The 26,394-nt window shown below is 41.4% G+C and overlaps 1 long non-coding RNA gene across 2 annotated transcripts in view; it reads right to left on the bottom strand.

The window, feature by feature from the left end:
• Nucleotides 1-26,394, bottom strand: part of LOC117352293 — an 86,074-nt gene that overhangs the window by 32,213 nt on the left and 27,467 nt on the right. Inside the window, exons 2-4 of one of the 2 annotated variants that reach the window (XR_004537641.1) lie at nt 24,838-25,257; nt 20,834-20,915; nt 20,069-20,320 (exon numbers count right to left, since the gene is read on the bottom strand). This is a non-coding gene — a long non-coding RNA (uncharacterized LOC117352293). Of the gene's footprint in view, nt 1-20,068; nt 20,321-20,833; nt 20,916-24,837; nt 25,258-26,394 lie in introns of those variants that run through there. The other variant, XR_004537642.1, reaches the window with a different exon arrangement.

Raw genomic sequence — 26,394 nt, 5'->3', positions numbered from 1 at the left:
CTGTTTCCATACTGACCAATCCAGATCAAAAGCACCTGCCAAAACCCCAAATAATAGCAACATTCCAGAACCCCAAATAGTAGCACCATTCCATGCTACCAATCCTAGGGCAAGCATTGGCTTTCCCCCATATCTGTCTCAACAGCAGACTACGGACTTTTCCTCCAGGAACCTGTCCAAACCTTTTTTAAACCCAGTACTAGCGCTATAGAAATAATTAATAATAGTAGTATTTTGAGACAGATTCAGAAGAAACAGCAGCAGTTTCTTTTGCCTTGGCCAAATGTCTTGTAATTGGGGGGGGGGTTATATTCCCTATAGTTTCCGTGATAAAGCAAAGTAAAATATAATGCTGAAAACTATACACTGGGGGGGGGAGCGTTCACGATGGCTGATTGACTGATACGCTGCTTGGGACCTCCAAAAGTATTTGAATTTTTGCCTTTATCTTAAACCATAATGAAGAGGAAGAGTAGAAGCTGGATTTCCCCTCTGATCCTGACTCTTATTTCAGATGCAATTGGCTCTCTATTCGGAGCTTTGTCAGCATTAACCAGGCAAAAGTTGTACTCACTGTGGGAGGTGGACAACAGATCAGCTCCCCTTTGGGTGGTGAGATATCACAGAACCAGATACAGTCAATCTGCTGCCTACCCTGCATTGCTTGGAAAGAGTTCAGCCAAAAAGTGCAGGATGGATCTTTTACTGATGCTACGGAAAGAGGCATTATCGATGTTGGATCCAGCTTCTTGGCTGGCTATGCACCTAGAAGAATTGATGGAACGAGGTAGTGAGGAAGGTGCTGGGATTGCGAGTGAATTGGGAAGACTGCCTCCTCTATTGAAGTTGTCTCCATTGATCTGACCGGCTGAGATGCTACTACTATTTATTATTTCTAAAGCGCTGAAAGGCATACGCAGTGCTGTACATTTTAACATACAATAGACGGTCCCTATGGAGAACTCTAAGGAGGACATATGGTGAGTGATGAACTCTATTCATGAGGTCTGTTAACTTTTTGTGTTAAGACCCATCTAGGAAGATAGAAGGCTTGGAGCAGGCATTGGTATCACACAAAGCTGTTATACCCAGAAAACAGAGAATGTTGTGAGGAATTTAAATAGTCAAGTGTAGCACAGTGGTTAGAGCTACAGCCTCAGCACCCTGAGGTTGTGAGTTCATACCCTGGTGCTGCTCCCTGTGACCCTGTGCAAGTCACTTAATCCTCCACTGCCCCAGGTACATTAGACAGACTGTGAGCCCACCAGGACAGATAGGGAAAATGCTTGAAGTACCTGAGTACCGGAAAAGTCCCTATGGACTGGAAAACGGCTAACGTTATTACACTGCACAAAAAGGGTTGCAGGACGGAGGCTGCGAATTACAGACTGGTGAGTCTCACCTCAATAGTGAGTAAACTCATGGAAAGACTTATTAAACACAAATTAGATACGATCCTGACCGAGGAGAATCTACAGGATCCCCACCAGCATGGATTCACAAAGAGAAGGTCCTGCCAATCCAATCTAATCAGCTTCTTTGACTGGGTTATAAGGAAACTGGATATGGGGAAGTCTCTGGATTGGACTTCAGCAAAGCTTTTGATAGCGTCCCGCACCGCAGATTGTTGAGCAAGATGACATCGATGGGATTGGGAGCAACATTGACGACATGGGTCAATGACTGGTTAAGCGGTAGACTCCAGAGGGTAGTGGTTAACGGTACCCCCTCCAATACATCGGAGGTGACCAGTGGAGTGCCACAGGGCTCGGTCTTGGGACCGATCCTTTTCAACATATACATAAGAGACCTGACTCAAGGGCTTCAAGGTAAAATAACATTATTCGCCGACAACGCCAAACTATGCAACATAGTAGGTAACAGCGCTTTGCCCGACAGTATGGAGCAGGACCTGCTCTTATTGGAACATTGGTCCTCGACTTGGCAGCTAGGCTTCAATGCTAAAAAATGTAAGGTCATGCACCTTGGCAGCAGAAACCCGTGCAAAACTTACACTCTAAATGGTGAGACCTTAGCTAGGACTAGGGCAGAACGTGATTTGGGAGTGATCATTAGTGAAGACATGAAAACTGCCAATCAGGTGGAGAAAGCTGCATCCAAGGCTAGACAGATGGTGGGATGCATCCGTAGAGGTTTCGTCAGCCGGAGATCCGAAGTCATAATGCCCCTGTACAGATCTATGGTGAGACCTCATCTTGAATATTGTGTCCAATTCTGGAGACCACATTATCAAAAAGATGTGCGGAGAATCGAGTCAGTTCAACGAATAACCACCAAGATGGTCTCGGGACTCATGAACCTCCCATATGAGGAAAGACTGAATAAACTGCAGCTATACTCGCTCGAGGAACGTAGAGAGAAGGGGGACATGATTGAGACGTTTAAATATATCACGGGCCGCATCAAGGTGGAAGACGATATCTTCTTTCTCAAAGGACCTTCGACCACAAGAGGTCATCCGCTCAAAATCAAAGGCGGGCAATTTCATGGCAACACCAGGAAGTATTTCTTCACCGAAAGGGTGGTCGATCATTGGAATGAACTTCTACTGCAGGTGATTAACGCTAGAGCATGCTCGATTTTAAAAAGAAATGGGATATGCATGTGGGATCTCTAGCGGGGTGAAGTCTGGGGGTGGGTCATTAGCGTGGGCAGACTTGATGTGCTATAGCCCTTTTCTGCCGTCATATTCTATGTTTCTATGTACCTGTATGTAAACCGCTTTGAGTGTGGTTGTAAAACTATAGAAAGACAGTATACAAGTCCCAATTCCTTTCCCTTTAAATATCTTCTTGTACTATCTCTTTCTTCCAAAGATCTTCTTTATTGATACTAGAAGGAGATATAGTCAAGGCAGAAAACTTTAATACCTCCTTTAAATAACATTTACTAAGTTCCATCAACCAAACCCAATAAAGGGACTGGAGGACTATCTGAAAATTCTCTGGATGTCTCTTACTTTACTCTCCCAGGGTGGCAACTCTACAATCCCTATAAAGAGGCACTGCACGTGCACAACCAGCTGTTATGAGGTCTTGAGAATCTGTCGCTCCTGCCCCCTCTCCAAAAACAGGAAGTTTGAAGGACAGAAACAGAGAAAACATAGAAATATGATTGCACATAAAAGACCAAATGGCCCATCCAGTCTGCCCAGATTCTGATAGAAGCTGACGTGCAAATAAAAAATAATAAACAAAAGAAATAAAGCTACACAAGGCACCAGAACATAATCCCAATGCACCCAACTGCAATTTAGATTTTGCCACTCGCTGCTTATTTCTAGGATAAGCAGCATAACATCTGTTTTACTCTTTTCGGATCTTGCCAGGTAATTGTGACCTGGATTGGTCATTGTTGGAAACAGGATAATGGGCTTGATGGACCTTCAATATGTCCCAGTATGGCAACTGTTATGTTGTTATGGCATGCAGCACATTATACCAGTTTCAGAAGTAGAAGATACGAGACTCTTATTTACAGAAATATTTTTACATTACATTAGTGACTTATATTCCGCCTTTACCTTGCAGTTCTAAGTGGATTATAGTATAAGACAGCTGGACATTTCCAGGAAGTTACAATTTAGGGGATGCTTACAGTTCTAAGCGGGATATAGAGCAAGATAGCTGTGATTTTCTGGAAGTTACAATTGGGGGATGCTTACACAATTGATAAGGGGAATTACAATTAAGGAGACGCTTACATAGTAGATGCAGGTGGATTACAGTTTAGGGAAGGTTTAATGGAGGAGGCAGAGGGGAGAAGTTGGGGAAGGGAGAATTGAAGAATACTAGAAGGGAAGAAGAGTTTAGGGTTGGTTACTTGTTAGGGTCGGTGGGGAGGTTGTATAGTTTTTTTGAATAGTAGGGTTTTGATTTCTTTTCGGAATGATTTAAAGTCACTTGTAGTTGACAACAAGTTGGAGATATAGGGGTCCAGTTTCGCTGCCTGTGTCGCTAGGAGGCCGTCGTACATCTTCTTTCGCTGAGTTCCCTTGAGCGGTGGATAGGCGAATAGGTTCTGGGTTCTTCTTATTCTGGATGTGCAGTTGAAATTTAGACAGTTGTTGAGGTAGGTTGGTGCAGATCCATTCATTGCTTTGTATAGTAGACAATAAAATTTGAATTGGATTCGAGCACGTATTGGTAGCCAGTGTGAGTCAAGGTAGGCATTAGTGATATGGTCGAATTTTCCGAGTGAGTAGATCAGCCTGAGGGCTGTGTTTTGAATGGTCTGCAATTGGTTTATCAAGTTTGTGGGGCATGGAAGGTAGAGGATGTTGCAATAGTCCACTAGTCCTAGGACAAGGGATTGAACTATGATCATGTAGTGGTCTTTTTCGAAGAATTTTCTTATTTTTCTGAGGTTGCGCATGGTGATAAATGCTTTTTGAGTGGTTTTGTTTATTTGTATCTGAATTGTACAGCATCTATCTATCAACACTCCAAGGATTTTGAGAGAAGTCTGTATGGGGTATTTGGTGACGTTTATTGCTAATTCTGTTATGGATGGGTTTTTGTCTTTTTCAAGTAGTAGGAATTTTGTTTTGTCCAAGTTCAGTTTCAGTTTGTGTTTTAGCATCCATTCTTCCACTACTTCCAGTGTTGTTTTTAGCTTGCCTAGAGAAGTGGAGTCTTGGGTGTCGAAGGGGAGGAGTATGGTTATATCGTCTGCGTAGCTGAAAGATGTTGCGTTTAGGGTATCTAGGGTGAAGTCAAGGGAGGATATGAAGAGGTTGAAGAGCATAGGCAATAGTGGTGATCCTTGTGGGACTCCACAGGGGTTAGACCAGAGTTCCGATTTATGGTCGTTTGACTTGACTCTGTAGGTTCTTGATTTTAAGAATCCTTGGAACCAGTTGTATACTGCTCCTGAGATCCCTATGGCATCTAGTATCTGGAGTAGTATGGTGTGGTCTACCAGGTCGAATGCTGCTGAGAGATCGAGTAGAATTAGTAACATTCTTCCTCCTTTACTAAGGTGCTGTCTGGCTGTGTCTAGTAGCATTGCTAATAATGTCTCTGTACTGTAGCTGGATCTGAAACTTAATTGAGAGGGGTGAAGTATGTTATGGTCTTCTAGGTAGTTGGTGAGGTATTGTGCTACTAGTCCTTCTATTAATTTAGCGTATAGTGGGATTGAGGCGATGGGTCTGTAGTTAGAGGGGATATCTATTGGACCTTTGAGATCTTTCAGTAGAGGGATGATTATAATCTCACCTAGTTCAAGTGGGAATTGACCTTCCGTGAGTGTGAATTGAATCCATTGCATGAGGTTGGCTCTGAATTTAGGGGTAGCGTTTGTTAGGAGGTATGAAGGACAATTGTTTAGGTCACATGATGCTTTGCTGTATTTTTTGTATAGACGGTTCATATCCGACCATTGAACTAGAGGGAAGGAGGTCCAAGTCCTGTCGGCTGCTATGGGTTCTTCTGATGTAGGTTTTGATATAATCTCGTCAAGGTAGGCTGATGAGTTATTGAAGGTGGATCTGGTTGAGATGATCTTACTTCTGTAGTGGTCAGCTAGCTGGGAGGCTGTTGGTGGGTGGTTTCCTTGAGTGGCTAAGAGAGGCTTGGTGTTAGTAAGGTTTTTTACTAGTTTGAAGAGCATTTTAGTGTCTGGAGTGGTAGGCTTTCCGTTTTTCTTTGAGTTTGATCTTGTACTGTTTTGATTAGTTTTCTCCACTCGGCTTTGGTTTGTTCATGGCTCTGCTTTTTCCAGGCTCTTTCAAGTTGTCTGCAGTGCCTTTTTAGTTGTAGAAGTTCATTGTCAAACCATTTGTCAGATGGCCTGCAAATTCTGTTTTTGGGTTTTAGTGGGGCTAGATCATTCAGTATTGTTTCGCTTAAGGTGCGCCAGTGGCACATAAATTCCTTGGGATCTGCGGGGTCTATTTTGTCCCAGAATGTGGTTGGATCGATTTTTTGGCGAGTTGTGAAGGAGGTTTTTTGGGGTGCGGGTTTGTTGCTACTTTGTGCCCAATTGATGTTGAAGGTATATTTGTAGTGATCTGACCAGAGGGAGGGTTGCCAGGTACCACTGGAGATGCGGATATCTGATGTGTGGGAGTTTTGGATTGTGTATACTGCAATATCCAGTTGGTGGCCTTTTTTATGCATGGGTTGGGGGTTAAGGATTTGGTAGGATAGTGCATTGAGGTATGAGAGTAGTTCTTTGACTTGTTTTGAGGTATGGTCTTCTAGGTATAGATTAATGTCTCCGAGGAGTAAGTTATGAGTTGAGTTTAGCGAGTTCTGGAAGTCGAAATCTTCGAGTTCGTGTTTGGAGGTGTTCCATTTGCCTGGTGTAATGTAGCAAAGAAGGCAGGTCAAGGTACCTGCGAGTGTGTGATCGGATAGTTGGCAGACTAGAAGGTCCAGGTGGGGGAGGAGCGTTTGTCCAGGACTTTTAGGTTGAGATTGTTTTTTACTCATCCAGTTCCTACAAAAAAAACCCTGCTTTTTTAAATAAATACTGCTGTGCTAAGATATAAAAGGACCATGTTCTGAGAATTACCCTGATATTCTTACAATAGGAATGAACATACAGTATACAAAACAGAATCAGCTTCTTAACAAAAAGGAGAAAATTGGCCACAAGGTGGCACTATAATATAAGAAATGAAAAAAAAAACATTTTTCATTCTAAAATCTACTGCACTGGGATATGGAAACTCTGGTTTCCCCCAGGGTCTCCAAAATAGCTCCCACCAACACATTTTACTATCACTACAGCACTATTCATAGTTCCAGTTCTAGCTAGAGGAAAGAGCCCCCCCCCAAAAAAAGGTCCTTTGTCAAGGGCTGCTACTTGAATTTCCCTTCTCTCACAAGAACATAAGAATTGCCATATAGAACAGACTGAAGGTCCATCAAGCCCATTATCCTGTTTCCTAAAGTGGCCAACCCAGATCCTAGGTACTTAGCTAGATCCCAAGTATTAAAACAGATTTTATGCTGCTTATCCTAGGAATAAGAAGTGGATTTATTCAAGCCATCTCAATAATAGTCTATGGACTGCTCTTTTAGTAAATTATCCAAATCTTTTTTAATCCCTGCTAAGCTAACTGCTCTCACCACATTCTCTGGCAAAGAACTCCAGAGTTTAATTGCACACTGTGTGAAGAAATATCTTCTCTGGTTTGTTTTAAATCTACTGCTTAGTAGCTTTATCATATGCCCCCTAGTCCTAGTATTATTAGAAAGAGTAAACAAGTCATTCACATCTACCCTTTCCACTTTCACATCTACCCTAGCTGCTTTAGCCTTTCCTCATAGGGAAGTCTTCCCATCCCTTTTATCATATTCAGTGTCCTTCTGTGTACCTTTCCAAATTCCGTTATATCTTTTTTGAGATATAACGACCAGAAATGCATCCAGTATTCAAGGTGCGGCCAACATTTTCATCTTTGTTTTCCATTCCTTTTCTGATAATTCCTAACATTCTATTTGCTTCTTAACTACTGCCGCACATTGAACTGAGGGTTTCAATGTATTCTCAACGATGACACAAAGATCCTTTTCCTAGGCAGTGACTCCTAACGTGGAACCCAGCATCCCAAAACTATAGTTTGGGTTCCTCTTTCCCACATGCTCACATTAAACATCAGCTGCCATTTTGATGCCCAATCACCCCAGTCTCACAAGGACCTCTTGCAATTTTTCACAATCCTCTTGTGATTTTAACAACTTTGTGTCATCAGCAAATTTAATTATCTCACCCCACTATTTGCATTACATTAGTAATATTACCTTGCGGTTCTAGGCGGATTACAAAAGAGGTATCCTGGACATATCCAGGTGAATTACAGGAGTAGGAACAAATAACGGGACAATTACATGTTAGTTTTTTAACCGGAAAGTTGTACGATCCCAGAATAGATTGAAATGATCAGATAGGGAATTAGTTTGTCCTGATAAAGTTCTTGAATAACAAGGTCTTTATTTCTCTTCTGAATGTTTTATAGTTTAGTGTTGTGATCAGTAGGTTGGAGAGGTGGTGGTCTAGTTTCACTGCCTGTGTAGCAAGTAGGCCATCGTACATTTTCTTGCGCTGTATACCTCTGATTGGGGAGTGAGTAAATGGTGTCTGGGTTCTCCTTGGTCTGGTAGAGTTGGTCCAGATAAGGCGATTGTTCAAGTAGGTTGGGCCATTGCCATCTGTTACGGATATCTGCAAGTTTTACAATATTTGGATTTAATTCACACAACAGAAGTAGATTTAGCAAAATGTGTTTGGGGGTTTTCTTTTTTGTTGTTTTTGGTCGAGTTGGGGTTTTTCTCTCATGTTTTTCCAGGAATATCTTAGATGTCTGAAATCTATGATCAGACTAGTTGTTCTGAATGAAGATTATATACTGTGTTTCCCCGAAAATAAGAAAGTGTCTTACATTAATTTTGGTCCAAAAAAAGCACTAGGGCTTATTGAGGGGGAATGATGTCTTATTTTTTTTCATGTACAATGATCATCATCTATAGTAGCATTTGAACCATGCACAATCCTCTGCTCTAACCATTAGGCATTGTAGAAATTGCTCGCCTCATTGACTTAAATTGTTTCATTCATTTGCATTATTTATCCAAAAATGCACACTAAATGGCTGATTGATTAAAAAATGAACCAAACTAGGATGCAGGTTGTACAATTTCCAACAGCTTTCCAGTTCCCTACACACTTGTGGCCTCTATATAGCAAGCATCCATTCCTAGCCTCCTCACACCACCAAAACAGCAGTGGGGGGTGCTGCAAGGCAGAAGTGCAGTTGTACTGACAGAGCTGTAGGTGTGTATTGGAGGAGAGGACTCTGTACTAGAATAACAGGTAGTGTTTAGGATCAAAATTTGCACTAGCCTACCTGTTTTGGACTAAAGTAAACTGTTGCAGGGGTGGGAAATTTCATGGGGACATTAGGAAGTATTTCTTCACCGAAAGGGTGGTTGATCATTGGAATAATCTTCCACTCCAGGTAGTAGAGGCCAGCAACGTGCTAGATTTTAAGAATAAATGGGATAAATATGTGGGTTCACTTCGAGGAAGTGCTTAGGGGGGTGGGTTATTCGAGTGGGCAGACTTGTTGGGCCGTCGGCCCTTTTCTGCCGTCATACTCTATGTTTCTATAAGAACTGCCATCTCCAGATCAGACCTTCGGTCCATCAAGTCCGGCGATCGCACACGCAGAGGCCCAGACAGGTGTACACCTGGCGTAATTTTAGTCACCCATATCCCTCTATGCCTCTCATAAGGAGATGTGCATCTAGTTTGCTTTTAAATCCTAGAACGGTGGATTCCGCAATTACCTCTTCTGGGAGAGCATTCCAGGTGTCCACCATTCGTTGTGTGAAGCAGAACTTCCTGATATTTGTCCTGGACTTGTCCCCCCTTAGCTTCAGTCCATGTCCTCTTGTCTGCGTCACATTAGACATTGTAAATAATTTTTTTCCTGCTCTATTTTGTCGATTCCTTTCAGTATTTTGAAAGTCTTGATCATATCCCCTCACAGTCCCCTCACAAACCTAAAAGCAAAATTCACTGAACACAGTAAAGCAGAAATCTTGAGGATAAAGTTTTAAATTTCTTACTAATAAGATAAACAGGCTCTTTCACATTCTCTCACGGAGGATTTGATTTAAATCACTAGTCAGAAAGACTTGGGGCTCCTTTTACTAAGCCACGTTAGGGCATTAACATGTGGAATAGCATGCGCTAAATTGCCAAGCACGCTAGACACTAATGCCAGCATTGAGCCAAAAAAGGCCCAAAATTAGGGGTTTGATTTCTATTCAAGCCACCATCCAACCACCGGCACAGTTTTCCTTCCTCCTCCATTCAACCCCCGATTTCCACCAATGCTGTGCACTGCCAGATTGGCAGATGGTGGCACAGAAGCTACAACAGTGGCATCACATTTATCAGCTCACTGCCCTCCAACATGGTAAGCGACATGGCTATGATTATATCTGGAGGAGCTTTGTCTTGCGGACTTAGACTTTGGGGGAGTGGTTGGGGTTGTAGGGGGATTAAATGTAATCATTTTTGTTCACTCACTAAGCGTTAGAGATTTGGATGGGAAGTGTGCTGGAGAGGGTGGAGTATATTTTGTGTATATTGTGGAGGGGTATAGCAGCTAAAAAGGAGCTTTTTGCTTGTGACCCTTGACTATTTAATAGGCAGGTTTGCTTCTGTAAAGATGTTATTGTAGTGCTTGCCTCCATAATCTCAATTTGTATTGTTGTGCATTTCTAAATAAAAAGCTTTTCAATTTAAAAGAAAAAACAGAAGAAAAAGGTGAGAGAGATTGAGAAACTGGCTAGTCATGGAAAGTAAAGAAGATTATTCAGACTAGCCTACAGCGTTTTGCTGGAAGATGTTATGTTTTGGGCCTTTTTACCTGAAGAATAGAGATTGTGTTTTTGTGCTAATAAAAATAATTCATAATATTTAAAGTTTAAAAAACTGTGTTAAAACTCATGGCAAGGATGTCTAGTCTTTGTAGACTTTCTCACCAGGATCACCCAAATTTCTCATCTTGGTTTGAGTCTACCTTTTTTTCCTCCCTTTTGTGGGGGGAAAAAGGTTACCTTGATTTATATTCGGATCGGTTTATATTGAACTATATATGGTAAATCATGCCCATAACATTATGAATGGATTAATGAAATTCATTTACCAAAAAATTAAACTTTGCATAAGTATATAGCCTCATACTACATTAAGTAAAAACTAATTCTTATTTTACGATGAATAACTTTTGGACTCTAATGTATCTTTAACCCTTTATTTGGCATTGTTGCTCAGAACCAACATGTGTCTTCTATGGATGGGGGTTGGTCCCCCCTCTGCTCCTCCTTCGTTGGGGATGGTGGACACTCAGCTCCGGTGTGGCTCCCCTGTGCTTGTCGGTGGAGCTGTGCTGCATCTGACAGCCGCACTGATAGCTTCCTCCCTCTGTAGTCTTCTGATCCTATCGCCACTGATGCAGGTAGTTTGTCGCTCCTCTGCTGTTGGGGATCATGTTGCTGCTGGCTGGACGTGCCCTTCACTGATGCCTCCTTCAGCTCTTCCGCAGTGCAGTTCAGTCTGTCGGGTCTGTTTGGATGGTAGATCATTTCTTCAGCCGCTTTGGGACACTGCTATCGGATGGGGACAGACTTTTGCAAAGACATCCTTGCTGTTCAATAAGATCGTCCTTTGTTAAATTTAATTTTGTTAAATTTTTTTTCCTTCACTTCTTTATTTTCGTTTTCCTATTTATTTAATCTCAATTATGCATTTTTTGTGTGTTTTTATTTTTACTCTTTTTACTCAAGTACCTTATAGTTTTATACAGGTGCTTTAGCTAGACTGTGAGCCTGTTGGACAGATAGGGAAGTTTCAAAGCACTTAATATTAGATATTTTATTGTTTGTTAACCACCTTGATTTGACTATACTGTATTTAAGAAATGTGGTATATCAAGTAAACTGTAACTCTTAGGGGAGATCTGCATCTCCAAATGCCTGTTTAGTTGGCACTTTTGCTCTCGTTCAACATCACGTTACATAAAGAAGTCATTTCACCAGCTGCCAATTAAACGGTTAAAAAGAAAACTTTTTTTAAAAAAAAAGCTTTTAAAAAAAAAATCAAAATTGATTTTTATCCACACCTTTAAATCAGAGTGGCAATCTTCCTCCGTATTACACAGCACGAACAGCCAGAAATGCACATTAGCCAGAAAATAATGAATTCCTCCCTCTCAGTGCAGATCCAGAATTGTGTGCCTGCAACAGCTGCTGCTCCTCTATCAGGCCGTGGAATCCCCAAAGGCCAGAAGCTTCCAAGTCACTCATTTACAGTATCAGATCTGTTTCTCTGGAAGGCTGCTACTGCTGTGGTAATTACCAAAAGCAATTAATCAATTACTGTTTTCACTGGATAAAGCAGTCTGCTGTTTATACTGCTCCCCAATGTGAGCATCCAGTAGCACCTTTGATAAATAAGAAGCTAATGCCCTTCCCCCCTCAAAGCATTTTCCCAATACAGCATGCTATTACAGAATCACTCTTATAGAGCCAAGGCTTAACAGTAATGACATAATATTGAACAGTAGTTAAGTAATAGATAATGGCAGAAAACCACCAATTACTATATCCAGACTGCTCATTTAATCCTATGAACATTGCTAAAGATATCTGCAGCTGCCAGCCATGATTACATGTAGACATCACTCCTTATCCAAGGCACTTTCCATTAGCTTCTTCCACTGTTCACCACCCATTCTTTTTAGTCAAGCTTGCAAGTTCCATGTTCAGTTAACATCTAACATCTCTGCCTCTCATTCAATCAAGTTACCACAATAATGCAAACTGACACCGATACCAGCCCAGCATCATGACAATTTCTCTACTTCCTCAATCCAGGTAATATGACGTGCAAATAGTTTGCAGGGAGACTTGGCTATTGCAGTAACAGCATCTCCACTTACACTTCTAGTTTTTAGTTAGTATTGGACTTGCAGCCTGCCAAACAGACTTCACTGCTAATTAATTTTCTCACCATCTCTTATTACCATGAACCTCTTTGATATATACAGGGCTGGATTAAAATGTAACCTAGGAAGGCATGTGCTTCGGCCCAAAAATATCAGGGGGACCACCAGTGCGGTGCTATGACAAGGGCCGGTGTTAAGGGAAGTCAATCAGGACAGCTGCCTTAGGCCTCACAGCTCCAGGGGGTCCCACAGTCCAGGTATTTCTTCACCTTGTTGGCCCATCTCCCTCCCTTCCTCTCACCTTTGCAGTTGCCTTTCAGTTTCAAAATGAACGTTTTTATTTTTCAGACAGGCCCTGGCATGGCAGCTGTTCTCTTAAGTTGCAAGTGGTTGCACAGCCCAAGCTTCCTCTCTGATGCAGCTTCCTGTTTCCGCCTGGGCGGCTCGGGTCAGAAGGGAAGCTTTGGGCTGAGCAACCACTTGCAACTTAAAAGAATGGCTGCCACGCCAGGGCCCATCTGAAAAAGAAAACATTCATTATTAAACTGAAAGGCACCAACGAAGGTGAGGGGAAGGGAGGGAGATGGACCAACAAAGGGAAGAGGTTAAGTGGTGCTTGATGTTCATCTTGTGCTGTCAGGAACATGTAGGAAAGCAGCAGCAGCGGTGGGGAGGTGAGGAGGCAGGATAACTCGATGGAATTGGGGTGGAAGGGGAGAAAGGGGCAGATGATAGAAGTGGGGTGAAGGGAGAGAGAGAGAAGATGTTTATTAAGATTTGATATACCGCTCCCGCATTTTACTGAGCTAAGCGGTTTACAATGTAATTAAACTAAACTAAACCTTAAGTTTATATACCGCATCCTCTCCACGGAAGTGGAGCTCTGCACGGTTTACAAGAACTTAAAATATAAGAAGAGAAAGGAAAAGGTTTACATGAGCTTATATATAGAATGGAAGAGTAAGGGGAAAATAGAATTACATGTTAAGAGAAGAGCCAAGTTATCAGTTGCTTGCGGAATAGTTGGAGAGAGCCCACGTTCCGCAACGGGATAGTAAGGTCGTTCCAGAGACCTGTGATTTTAAAGAAAAGAGATTTTCCCAGTTTACCTGCATAGAGAATACGGCATAGAGAAGGGAAGGATAGTTTATATCTTTGGGCGGGTCTGGTGGAGTCAGGACTCGAGAAGTTAAAGGATAGTAACAATTGAATAATGAAAGGAACTCCATTGAACATATTCAGATAGGAAAGATAGAGACAAGATATGTATATCCCAACAAGTATTCAGTGAGGATAAAACAAAGATTATCTTAAAAACCTTAAGAAGATGGCAGGCAGATGTCAGTTGGGAGGGGGGAGAGAGGGGGGGGCAGATGCTGAATGGAAGTGGAGAAAGAGAACACATATTGGATGGAAGGAGGGGGATAAAAAAAAAGAGCATATGCTGGATGGGGGGAGAAGATATACTGGAGGAGGTAACATAGTAGATGACGGCAGATAAAGACCCGAATGGTCCATCCAGTCTGCCCAACCTGATTCAATTTAAATTTTTTTTTTTTTCTTCTTAGCTATTTCTGGGCGAGAATCCAAAGCTTTTACCCGGAACTGTGCTTGGGTTCCAACTGCCGAAATCTCTGTTAAGACTTACTCCAGCCCATCCTCCTCCAAACGGCCATACACAGACCGTACAAGTCTGCCCAGTAACTGGCCTAGTTCAATCTTTAATATTATTTTCTGATTCTAAATCTTCTGTGTTCATCCCACGCTTCTTTGAACTCAGTCACAGTTTTACTCTCCACCACCTCAGGAAAGCTGTGGGTAAACACAGTGAAAAGAGAAATAACTGAGGACTGGACAGTAAAAAAGAATTTAATTTAGACAGAGGCAGAAAATAAAGAGGGAAGACCAGGGAAGAAAAGGAAAGGGAAGAGAGAGAGATGCCACAGATACCAGATCTGAGCAGAGGAAATGAGAAGAGAGAGAAACAGGGGAGAGGGAAGGAAAGTGATGCTAGACTATGGGGGGAACTGAGAGAAGAAGATGGATGCTAGACCAATGTAGCGGGAGGAGGAGAGATGGAAGGGGGAGGCAGACAGTTTCTGGAAGGGGCATAGAAAAAAGAGCAAATGCCATATGAAAGAGGCAGACAAAGAGCAGACAGAGGATGGTGATGTTAATTTACACCTCGAACAGGAAAATAATTCCCATGTAACTGATCTACTTTCCTTCCTTACATCATTGGGTTTCTCTAAACCATCTCCAACTAAAACCCGTCAGAAATGTCACCATTTAGATTTGATTACATAAGAACATAAGCAGTGCCTCTGCCGGGTCAGACCAGAGGTCCATCCCGCCCAGCAGTCCACCCCCGCGGCGGCCCAACAGGTCATGACCTGCCTTAATCACCAGAAGGGGCCCCCTTGCCCACTAGGTTTCTCATCGAAGACCTATCTTCCCATCAATGTCCTAACCCTCCGGCCTTGCACCTGCAAGACCTGGTGAGCTGTCTATACTTATGCAACACCCCAGCACCTCCCTCAGTACCCCACGATCCCCTTTTCCCTCAGGAATCTGTCCAATCCCTGTTTGAATCCCTGTACTGTACTCTGCCGGATCACTTCCTCCGGGAGCGCATTCCTCCGAGCGCATTCCTCCGGGAGCGCATTACATTTCTTTCCAATGCCACAATTACTCCCAGTGTAAGTTTCAAAGGTGAAACTTGGACTAAACTAAACTAAACCTTAGGTTTGTATACAGCATCTTCTCCGCAATCGTAGAGCTCGGCACGATTTACAGGGCTAAGATAGAAGGGAACTCCAAAGAAGGGTTACAGGATTAAGTGGAAAGAAGATATAGAGGGTTTTAGGGTGCCAGAGAGGGAGGAAGTGTTACATTTTTGAGAAAAGCCAAGTTTTCAGATGTTTACGGAAGAGTTGGAGGGAGCTCGAATTTCGGAGTGGGGATGTAAGGTTGTTCCAGTGCTCAGTGATTCTAAAGGGGAGGGATGTATCTAGTTTTCCAGCATGGGATATACCTTTTATAGAAGGGAAGGATAGTTTTAATTTTTGGGAGGATCTGATGGAATTAGGATTAGAGGAATTCCAAGATAGTGGAATAACGGGAGCAAGAATGCCGTGTAGGATCTTGAAAGTTAGGCAGGACATTTGAAGTGGACCCTGGAGATTACTGGAAGCCAGTGAAGCTTGGACAGAAGTGGTGAGACGTGGTCAAATTTACTTTTTGTGAAAATAAGCTTAGCCGCGGCATTCTGAATCTGCTGGAGTCTATGGAGGCTTTTCTTAGTTAGGCTTAAGTAGATAGAGTTGCAATAGTCTAATCTGGAGAGGATGATGGATTGTACAAGGACGGCAAAGTGTTTTTGATTGTAAACAATTTTTATTGACATGAAAAAACAGCAGAAATGAAGAAAACAACAAGTGTCCGAACAGAAGGAACAGAGGCAATATCCGCATAACCAAGTACAGTATGACAAAAACATGTGTCAGTTATACCCACCCAGAAGCCCCAACCTCACCTAGTTCCCCCCTACCCACAAGCCATACTCACTATCCCCCCCCTTCCCATTCTTCTCCCCCCCCCCTCAGTTTGGCAAAGTGTTTTTGATGGAAACAGGATCTCGCTTTCCTCAGCATAAGAAGGCTAAAAAAGCATTTTTTTACTAAGGAGTTGAGGTGGTCATTGAAGGATATTGAAGAGTCCATGATGATGCCCAGAACTTTGCTTGAGAACTCAAGCTGTAGTGTGGGGCTGGAGGACAATGGAATGGAGGTGGGTAAATGGTCTAATATTGGACCAAGCCAAAGTAGTTTTGTTTTGGACTCGTTTAGTTTCATTTGTACAGTGAGGGCCCAGGATTGGAGGTTCGTTATACATGAGGATATGTTCTCTGAGAGGTTAGTGAGGTTCGAGTCGGTCTCGAGGAGGACAAGGATGTCATCAGCATAAGTGTAAAGTGTTTCTAGGGGGGATAGATGGAGGAGTTTCAGAGAGGACATATAGATATTGTAACATAGTAGATGACGGCAGATAAAGACCCGAATGGTCCATCCAGTCTGCCCAACCTGATTCAATTTAAAATTTTTTTTTTTTTTTTTTTTTTTTCTTCTTAGCTATTTCTGGGCGAGAATCCAAAGCTTTACCCGGTACTGTGCTTGGGTTCCAACTGCCGAAATCTCTGTTAAGACTTACTCCAGCCCATCTACACCCTCCCAGCCATTGAAGCCCTCCCCTGAAAAGAATAGGAGATAGAGGTGAACTAATACTCCTTGGTCAGACCTTATTTTATGTAATTTTGCATTATGCTGGATTAAAAGAAAACTTAAAACGAAACCAAGGAACAATTTTAAAAAGAAAATTATTTATACCAGAGGACACCTGAACCCAGTAGAATTCTGGTCGCATTATAGCTTAACATCTAACTCAATATTTGATCCAAATTTCATTTTAGGATGGAAAAACTTTAGCGATAGGTTTTAAATGATATTGCACCTTTGAAAGAACATAGGAAAAGACAACATCCATCAGACAACTGGTATGATACCAACCTAACGACTTTAAAGCGAGAATTACATAAACTGGGAAGAATATGATGCAAATCAGGGAAAGACAAGGATAGACATATTTGGTGTCTAAAGGTTAAAGAATATAAAAGAATGATTAAAGAAAAGTGTTGCAGGTACTAACTACTCTCAAAAAATTAATTCTCCTACTTTAAATAGTAAAGAACTTTTCAAAATAGTCAACTCTTTATTTGACATTGATTTACATAAACGTTCTAATTCAGATTTTCCTCCCTCTGCTGTGAATTTAGCCAACTATTTTGCTACAAAAGTCCTTAAATTGAGATCGTCTCTTGTAGGTTCAAGCACAGATTTACCAATCACTAATTGCCTTAGAAAAAGAAAGATCATCTGTCGACATGATCTGGAATCATTTCAAAAATCCAGATTGGAACCAATTTCTTTACAAAAAATATGTAAAATTTAATTGCCTATTGGACAGTTGCCCACTGACTTATGAAATCAGCTCCTACCCCCTTCAAGACTGAACTTTTCAATTGGGTTTCTTCATGTATGTGCACTGAAAAATTTCCGGTGGAACTTGGGTCACATCCTTGTGACTCCTACTATTAAAAATTCTAAGGAGTCTATTTCCCTGACGGCCAACTACAGACCCATCACCAACATACCATTTTTCTTAAACTAATGGAAGGTCTGGTTAACATCGATCTCATGAAATATGTAGAGAAATTCCGCATTCTACATAATTCCCAGTCTGGCTTTTGTACAAATTACAGTACCGAAACAGTTTTAGCTTCCATGACTGATCATCTTTTCCATTTGTTTTCCCGGAGCAAAAGCGCCTTTGATCTCGTTTACCATGACACTTTGCTTAGATGCCTTGACTCCATCGGTATGTCTGGTCAGGTTGGTTCACAGGTTTCCTAAAAAAAGTTCCTACCAGGTTTAGAGTGAAGAAACTCCACTTTTTCTAGATCAACTACCGATTCCTTACAGTCCCACAAGAACACTTCATTCTACATAACAAAATCTCCTAGTTGTACCTTCTCTGCGCTACAGGAAGGCACCAGCACATGCACAGTATGGACAGTCTTGAGACCTTAAAAAAATTTAAAGTGACAGTACACTTTTTATACAGTCCGTACCTGGCTCAATGGATGACACTATCCACATGTGAGAATATACCCCCTGCTTGTCCTGGAATAACAGGGTCATCTCTATCTCATGTCTACTGGGCTTACCACCACCATGCTTATGCTCTCTCTTTCCCTTTATAATAGATCTAACCCACAATTCTTTTTTCTTTTTTTTTTTTTTAACTCACCCTTTCTACCAATAGTCATGTAGGGTCATGAAATGGTTAACTGTTGTTTAAAATATTGCTCTGGCCTACATAGCTGAAGAAAGTTTACAATCTATTGACTTCATCTGCCTAAAATGTATGTCCCTGCCTTACCACATTGTAAGCTAAATAGATAAGAGTTTGAGCCATGATGTACCCTGCCCTTCTGTACATTTAACATTTAGAACTATAAGAGTTAGATAAGTGACCTGCTAGTGTGAGCTTAGGACCAATAATAATTGTAGAAAGTTATAGAAGTAACAAATGAAAATTGTAGTTTTTGCATATATTAGTTTGCGAAAAGGGCATAAAAGTCCGTGTATTTCCTGTTTCTGACAATCTAGTAGGCAGGCTATTAACTGCACTAGAGTCCGGTATACCGTAATAAATCTCGTACTTTCTTCACGCCTCTGACTTGTGTGTCCAAGTGACCTTTCAGTCAAACTAAGAAGAAAGAACAAGGATATTTCCTCAGGTCATCATGGCCACAGAGGAGACCCCAGTAATGTGGGGTCTCCTCTGTGGGCATGATGACCTGAGGAAATATCCTTGTTCTTTCTTCTTAGTTTGACTATTGGTAGAAAGGGTGAGTTGTTGGTTTGTTTGTTTTTAATAACTGTGGATTAGATCTTTCAGACAGGAAGTGGTGATTAAGACTATAGGAAGAATTCAAAATCTACAGACCTCGCTCACTTTTGAATACTGACATTAAAATATACATTGGAGAAAGTTATGCCCTCTAATCACACAGGTTTCACTCAAATAACACTGCAATGAAAATAAGGAGATTGACACTTGCAATAGACAGAGCTGGAAAGGTGAAGCTATCAAGCTGCCATAGTGAGCTCAGATTCCAAGAAGGCATTATGTGACATTGCAAAGTTTAGCATTTCAAGTCAGTTCCTTAATAGGGCACAGATGTTATAAATTAATCTTATGAAGCAAATTTAAAGAGGAAAACGTCAGGTGAATTTCAGCTAGAACAAGCTACAAGGCAGTATTGCCCCTTATCTCGCTATTCATTAATCTTAGTTTAAGTTAGAGCCTGTGGAGATGCACAGCAATCAAGATTCATTATAAAACCTTATATACAAGTGATTACCATAAATGAAACCTTTATGCACTTGATATGCTTCTGATGGCTCCAGATCAGACAGCTGACCTTGGCCTGAGAAATTATTCAGTTATATGGAAGCTTTTCAGACGACCTTTGTTTAAGTATAGAAAAATCAGAAGAGAAACTTGACAAAGGATAAAAAGCAATGCTAGGGAAAGGTATGCCATTACAATAGGTAAGATTCTTAAGACAAGTGCACAACATAAATGCTCTTCCTGCACTAAGGCTCGGATTCTTTAATTGATGCCGATTTTTTTAGTGCCAGTAGGTACCCAAGCTCAAACGATGTTTTTAATTGAGTTTTAAGGTGCCTTAAAAAATCAGCACTGGAATTGCACCCCCATAGACATTTTAGGTCACCTAATGTCACTATGAGTGTGGGTCGCTCTTCTCTGGATCCTTTCGAGTAGTACCGTGTCCTTCTTCATGTACGGCGACCAGAGCTGGATGCAGTATTCCAGGTGAGGGCATACCATGGCCCAGTACAGCAGCATGATAACCTTCTCCAATCTGTTTATGATCCCTTTCTTAATCATTCCTAGCATTCTGTTCGCCATTTCGCCCCTGCACATTGCGCAGACAGCTTCATTGACTTGTCGAACAGTACTCCCAAGTCTCTTTCCTGTGAGGTCTCTCCAAGTACTGCACCGGATAGCCTGTATTCGTGTATAAGATTTTTGTTACCGACATGCGTCACCTTACACTTGGATAGAGCGGAATTGTCCTAATCAGAATGATGTGCACAAAGAAAGTGTCCTTCAACTGATCTGATGAATTCAAATACCTTTATTCATCCACATGTTTCGGCCTAACCGGCCTGCCTCAGGATTCTACAAGTACATACATGGACATAAATAAGTTAAAAACATACAAAGTGCATCAGATCACAAGCTAAAAAACATATATAAATATATAATGACAAACAGTATAAAAAAAATATATATATTAACAGCCAAGAAAAAAATATATAATAAACACATGAGCATACATATGGACTAACACTTGAAATTACCACATAAGTGTAACCAAGATTATTTTTTAAAAACATTTAGCTACCAACTCATTAATTATATAAAGACAATGATGTCAATGAATATTTAATAATTAAAATTTAATAAATACATTTTAAAAAATATCTATTAATAAAACTTTTAAAATCACAGCAATATACATTTAAAAAGGAGTAAGATATTGCACTATATGCTGCTCAAAAGAGAACAAAACCCTATATTTGAAATATAAACGACTAAGGAGGACACTATTGTAAAAATGGATATTCATGTAAAAACAATCGTATAACACCTAGCATCACTTATAAGAAACATTTTTAAAAATGTGCATACCTTATGAGTCTTCAACAGGTGTATCCAAAACCATATAACCATAAATGTAAAGATGCACAACCCACTAAACACGGCTGCCAAACTAAAGATAAAACAGAAAAGTAAAGGAAAAGAAAATGATTACTGAATAATGAAGTTCAAACAAGGGCTGTAAATTTAAAAAAGATTTCAACATCTGCTGTCCTTTCAAGTGGAATTATGGGATAAGGATCTGATTTTCTTAATTATGTCGACTGACTTATCTACAATTTTCAAGGTCTTAAAAACATATCTTTACACTGAATATTTGGAAAATTAGGTATACTTTGCCTTTTTCTTCATCTTTTGTACTCAATCTTTTGTGATCCGCATAGAACTTAGCAATATTTACATTACATTAGTGACTTCTATTCAGCTCGTACCTAGGCGGATTACAAAGAAGCTAACTGGACATTTCCAGGAACATTACAGTTTAGGTGTTAGGATTACAATGAAGCTAACTGGACATTTCCAGGAACATTACAGTTTAGGTGTTAGGATTACAATGAAGCTAACTGGACATTTCCAGAAGATTTGCAAGTAAGGTAGTGGAATACATGGTTGATACTTAGGAGAGAAAAAATTAGAAGAGGGGGTGAGACTATTACAAGGGAGGAGAAGGACAAGGGGAAGAGTTAAGATAACTGAATAATTTTTTGAATAGCAGAGTTTTGATTCCTTTTTGAAATGATTTGAAGTCGCTCGCTGTTGTCAGTAAGTTGGAGATGGGGTGGTCAAGTTTCACTGCCTGTGTCGCTAGTAGGTTGTCAAACATCTTCTTGTACTGAGTACCTTTGAAAGGGAGGTAAGTAAATGGGGTTTGAGTTCTTCTTTGTCTAGTCGTAAGATTTTGATTTAGGCGGTTGTTTAGGTAAATGGCAGCAGTACCATTTATAGCTTTGAATAATAGACAGTATAGTTTGAATTGAATTCGTCCTTGTATTGGTAACCAGTGTGAGTCCAGGTAGGCAGCGGTGATGTGGTCATATTTACTCAGCGAGTAGATTAATCTGAGAACTATGTTTTGTACAGTCTGTAGTTGTTTTATCATGAATGCAGGGCATGGTAGATAGAGGATATTGCAATAGTCCACTAGACCTAGGACTAGGGATTGGACTATGAGCCTATATTGCTCTATGTCGAAGAATTTTCTTATTTTTTGTAGATTTCTCATGGTTAAAAATGCTTTCTGGGTAGTCTTGTTAATTTGGGCCTGCATTGTTCAGCATCTATCTATCAGCACTCCTAGGAGTTTAAGTTCGGACTGTATAGGGTATTTGGTGGCATTAATTTCTAATTCTGAGATGGAAGGGGTTTTGGCCTTTTCGAGCAAAAGAAATTTTGTTTTGTCTGAGTTTAATTTCAGTTTGTGGTCTATCATCCATTTTTCCACTGCTTCTAGTGTTTTTTTAGTTTTTCTGTTGAGGTGGGATCTGGAGAATCAAAGGGGAGGAGTATGGTAATATCGTCTGCGTAGCTGAAAGATGTTACATTTAGGTTATCTAGAGTGGTCCCAAGGGAGGATATAAAGAGGTTGAAAAGTGTAGGCGACAGTGGTGACCCTTGAGAAACTCCACAGGGGTTGGACCATGGTTCTGATTTAAGATCGTTTGATTTTACTCTGTAAGTTCTTGATTTAAGAACTCCTTGGAACCAGTTGTAAACCCTGCCTGAGAACCCTATGGTTTCAAGTATTTGTAGTAGTATGGAGTGGTCAACCAGGTCGAATGCAGCAGAGAGATCAAGTTGAATTATCAGCATCCTTCTGCTTTTGCTAAGGTGCTGTCGGGCTGTGTCTAGTAGGGTTGCTAGTAGTGACTCTGTGCTATGGTTGGATCTGAATCCTGATTGTGAGGGATGAAGTAGATTGTGACCTTCCAGGTAGTTAGTGAGGTATTGGGCAACTAGGCCTTCTATTAGTTTAACATAGATTGGTATTGAAGCGATGGGTCTGTAGTTGGAGGGGATATCTATTGGGCATTTGTGATCTTTAACAATTGAGGTGATTATGATCTCTCCTAGGTCTGTGGGAATAGACATTCCGTGAGCGTGGTTTGTATCCATTGCATGAGGCTAGCTTTAAATTTGGGGGAGGCGTTTGTTATCAGATATGTAGGACAGTTGTTCAGGTCGCATGAAGCATGGCTGTATTTTTTATAGAGTCGGTTCATGTCAGACCAATGTACTACTGGGAAGTTGGTCGAGTATCTGTCAGCTGCTATGGCTTCTCCTATTGTAGGGTTTGTTATTATTTCGTCGAGATGGGTGTGTGTGTTGATGAAGGTGGTCCTGATCTTGTTTTTGAAGTGGTCTGCAAGTTGGGTTGCTGTTGGTGGATGGTTTCCTTGTGTGGCTAGGAAAGGTTTGGTATCAGTGAGGTTTTTTACTAGTTTTTTTGTGTCTAGAGCCTCCATGCCAACCAGTTTAGAGTAGTAAGCTTTTCGTTTTTCCTTGAGTTTGACTTTATATTGTTTTATTAGGCTTCTCCATGCTGTTTTAGTGTGTTCTTGGTTCTTTTTTTTCCAGTCTCTTTCCAGTTGTCTGCAATGCTTTTTGAATTGGAGAAGTTCAATGTCGAACCATTTGTCAGACGGTCTGCAGATTCTGTATTTTGATTTTACTGGTGCTAGATCGTTCAGGATTGTTTCACTTGAGGTTCGCCATTGGGATATGAATTTTTTGGGTTCTATGGTATTGATTGCAAGGTCTGCTTTGTCCCAGAATGTGGTGGGTTTTAAAGGGAGTTTTGTGGGGGTTGATGTTTGTTATTGCATTGAGCCCAGTTGATGTTGAAGGTGTTTTTGTAATGGTCTGACCAGAGGGAAGGGTGCCAGGCCCCGTTCGAGATGTGAATTTCTGGTGTGTGAGGGTGTTGGGTCATGTATGCAGCCTTTATCATGTGTGGGTTGTGGGTTAAGAATCTGGTAGGTTAGTGCTTTGAGATACGATAGTATGTTTTCAACTTGTTTGGAGGTATGGTCTTCTAGGTGGAGGTTTATATCTCCAAGGAGCAGGTTGTGTGTTGACGTTAAGAAAGTTTTTGAAGATGAAGTCTTCGAGTACTTGTTTTTTGTCGATCCATTTGCCTGGTGTTATGTAGCAGAGAATGCAGGTCAAGGTACCTTTGAGTGTATCGTCGGCTAGTTGGCAGGCTAGAAGATCCAATTGGCGGGTAGAGTATTTGTCTAGAACTTTTATGTTGAGGTTGTTTTTGACTAGGATGGCCAAACCTCCACCTCGCTTTTTTTCTCGGCAGACCATCTCTAATTTATATCCCTTGGGGCAGAATTCTGTTATGCAGGGGTCTGAATTGGAGGTAAGCCAGGTTTCAGCTAGGAATAGGCAGCCTAGTTGTTCTTTAACTATCCAGTCCTTTATTAGGTCTGCCTTAGGGCCTATCGATCTAATGTTCATATATGCACAGGCTATTGAGGAGTATTTTGTATGGGGATTGGAAGTGTATTTTGGGTGGAGGAGGTTTCTTGGTTGTGGGTGGGGGAAGTGGGCTGTTGTCCTTGGCTTGGGAGGAGGTCTTTTTCCCCAACTGGGAGGGATGGTTTTATGGGTAAACGTTGAACAGTATCAGATTTCTGGGCAAGTGGAGTTTCCTGGATGGTTGAAGATGTCTGTAGATTTCTGTCAAAACTGGGATAGGGGAAATATAGTATTTTCCAATTTGTTAGAACCAGAAGAGTAGTACGAGGACTTGCATAAGTTTTGTTGTATGGGGTGTCATTTTGTTGTTCTGAGAGAAGGAAGTACTGTCTCTGCCTGGGAGCTGGACACGGGGTATGGGCTCCTGAAAGGTCTAGAACTATGTTAGAGGTTATGGAGAGGGGGAAGAAGTCGGTTCCATTCCTTTCTGCCCTACTGGGCTGGGAATGTGGCTGTGCTCTCTTGAGGGCTCTTTGAGGGGTTGGGCCTGAGGTGGTTTTTTTTTGTGTGTTAGTGTCTGGGGAGGAGAAGAGTAGAAGTCGTCTCCTTACCTCTCAGCTCTTCTAGGCTGGGACAGTAGCTGAGTTCTCTTGATGGGTTTAATGCAGGGCTGGTGAGTCGTCTGTGGAGTAATTCGTGTTTTCTAGGTCAGCGTCCTCTGTCTCTTCGCGCTGTCGCTTCGCAAAGGCGCATGCTAAGGTGTACGTGTCTTTGCCGTGCGCCTTAGCTGGCGCACCGAACGGCTGCACGCTGTTACTGCTGCTCGAATTTAAAGAAGAAAAGTTTCCTCTCCCGTCTGGCTGTGGGGAGGAGGTGGAGCGGAGCTCTCCCAGCTGGTTGTGGAGAAGAGGCGGTGAGCAGGGCTTGATGGCCTTCCTCCCTGCAGCGGCGTGGTCTGGGCTCCCGCCACTCGAATTCAAAGAAGAAAAGTTTCCTCTCTCGGCTGGCTGTGGGGAGGAGGTGGAGCGGAGCTGTGGAGAGGAGGCAGTATAGAAGTGAGTTTTATGTTAATTCTTGCCATAAGCAAACATTTTTGCTACTTAAATACAAATGTAGCACAAAAACTAGCAACTGCGTTTTTTTTAAAGCAATTTTTTAAAAAACCATCAAACATTCAACACATATGCCCCAAAGCCTTCAGTTTTTGTTTTAGAAAAGAAAAGTGGAGGGGAACTCTAATCGCCTTTTAATATCTAAGGGTTTCTATAAAGCCCTTTCTCATATTCTGGGGAAAAGATCAGATGTAAAGTAGTTCCTGTCAAGTTTTCTTATTTGGCAGATTAGAGAGGTCATCTATTAGACCAGAATGTAAAACAGAATCATTAAATGTTCTGTAACATGCACACAGCTGCAGCACTGTGCCAAGGGCTGTTTAAGTAAGTGCTCTTGAATGAAAGGCCTGGAGGCCAATGGTGGCCCCTGAAGACCTCCGAGTCATAGAACGTAGCAAAGAAGAGCTGCAGATTCCACTCAAGGTGGTAATGAGGAGCAGAAAAGGTCAGAGGGCTGGAAAATGGCAAAGAAATGCAGATTCCACTTAGGTTGGCACTAAGGAGCAGCAAAGGATGTGTTTATCTCTTGTCAATAGCACAGAAAGTTGAAGTACTGAAGAAGTTTGATGAAAGTATGCCTATATGACAGCTGACTGTGGTGCGAGAACAACAACCATATATAACTTAAAGAAACAGAAAGACCAGAAATTAATTAAAATCAGAAAAACAATGCAAAGGGCAAAAAAATTAAGATTTAGATTATGTGCTGAGTAGGTTTGGCAAGGAAGGTGTGAATGCATGACAGTGACTGGTCTGATGGTAATGAAGCAAGCCAAAAAATAGCATGAAAAACTGAACTGTACACATGTAAATTCATAATCCTTTTGTCTATGCATTATGTGTCAACCCTGTAACCTGTTCTGAGCTCGTTGGGGGAGGACAGGATATAAAATGAACCAAATAAATAAATTCTTAAAGGACAAGGTATTCCTCAATAGACAAAAAGAATGTATTTGGAAATGACCACCTCCTTGAGAATACACACAATAAAAAGTGTGAAGTTTGGCTGGTGGGGTGGATGTCACTGACAAACACTGAACAACAGTTGTTGAAGCC

Source organism: Geotrypetes seraphini, chromosome 19 (assembly GCF_902459505.1).
Source record: "Geotrypetes seraphini chromosome 19, aGeoSer1.1, whole genome shotgun sequence".
NCBI lineage: Eukaryota > Metazoa > Chordata > Amphibia > Gymnophiona > Dermophiidae > Geotrypetes > Geotrypetes seraphini.
The sequence above is the reverse complement of the archived record's forward strand: the minus strand, read 5'-3'. Positions and strand labels throughout refer to the sequence as shown.